Source organism: Chrysochloris asiatica, unplaced genomic scaffold, assembly GCF_000296735.1.
Source record: "Chrysochloris asiatica unplaced genomic scaffold, ChrAsi1.0 scaffold00363, whole genome shotgun sequence".
Lineage (NCBI taxonomy): Eukaryota > Metazoa > Chordata > Mammalia > Afrosoricida > Chrysochloridae > Chrysochloris > Chrysochloris asiatica.
The window spans coordinates 814,563-816,084 of NW_006408881.1; positions in this window are offsets into that span (position 1 = coordinate 814,563).

Consider the following 1,522-nt stretch of genomic DNA (forward strand, 5'->3'; position numbering starts at 1 on the left):
AGCCTTCGGTATGAATTACATCTCAATGTCAAGGAAACAAAAATCCTTACCACTGGACCAATAAACAATGTTCTTATCAACTGAGAAAAGATTGAAGTTGTCAAGGACTTCATTCTTCTTGGATCAACTATGAACACTCAAGGAAGCAGCAGTCAAGAAATCAAAGGACGTATTGCATTAGGCAAATCTGCTGCACAAGACCTTTTTAAAGTGTTGAAGAGTAAAGATGTCAGCTTGAGGACTAAGGTGCGCCTAACCCAAACCATGGTATTTTCAATAACATCATATGCATGTGAAAGTTGGACAGTAAATAAGGAAGACTGTAGAAGAATTGATCCTTCTGAGGTATGGTGTTGGAGGAGAATACTGAAAGTGTCATGGGCTGTCAAAAGAACCAATAGATCTGTTTTGGAAGAAGTATAGCCAGAGTGCTCCTTGGAAGCCAAGATGACCAAACTTCGTCTCTCATACTTCGGATATATTGTCAGCAGAGACCATTCGCTGGAGAAGGATCTCATGTTTGGTAAGGTGGACGGTCAGAGAAAAAGAGGAAGACCCCCAACGAGATGGATTAGCCTAGTGGCAGCATCGATGGAGTCAAGTGTGGCAACAGTGGTAAGGTTGGCCCACGATCAGGCACTGTTTCGTTCTGCTGTGTGTAAGGACGCTATGGGTCGGTACCAACTCAATGGCACCTAACAACAACAACAACAAATAGTGTTGCTCTGAACATTGGAGTGCATATATCTACTCTTGTTATGGCTCGTATTTCTTGTGGGTAAATACCAAGTAGAGGAATTGCTGGATCATAAGGCATTTCTGTTTCTAACCTTCTGAGAAAGCACCATATTTCTTTCCAGAGAAGTTGGATCATTTTCAATCCCACCAGCAATGTTGGAACATCCCAGTTTTCCACATCCACAGCAGCATTTATTGTCCTCTATTTTTTTTATCTTTGCTTTTATTGCTGGTGTGAGATGATATCTCATTGTTGTTTTGATTTGCATCTCTCTAATGGTTAATGATCAGGAACATCTCTTCATATGTTGGTAGGCTGCCCAGATCTCCTCCTTGGTGAAGTATCTGTTCATGTCCTTTGCCCCCCCCCCCTTTTTTTTTTCAGGGGCAAAGGTGAGTATTTATTTAGAATGAGAAAATAAATCACAATAATTTTTTTCAAACTGACAAGTACCACAAACATCACAAAAGAATCCCAAATTAGTCTGATTAATTAACTGCTGATTACAACTAAGTATTACTTTTTCCTGATATTTTTGGCTGCATTTTCTTTTATTGCTTTTCATATGTCAACAGTTTTCTAATATTTTATGGAGAGAGATTAGGAAGGTAGTTCAACCTTTTCATAGCATGGTGGAACAAATTAGTCTTTGATTATTTCATAGTTTAGAAAAAGTCCTTTCAGGTTCACAACCTATTACTGGCAATATCAGGTAAATTTGGGGATTTGTTGTCAAATTTCCCTTATGAATTGTAAAATTTCAGAGTATTTTACATTTTCTTG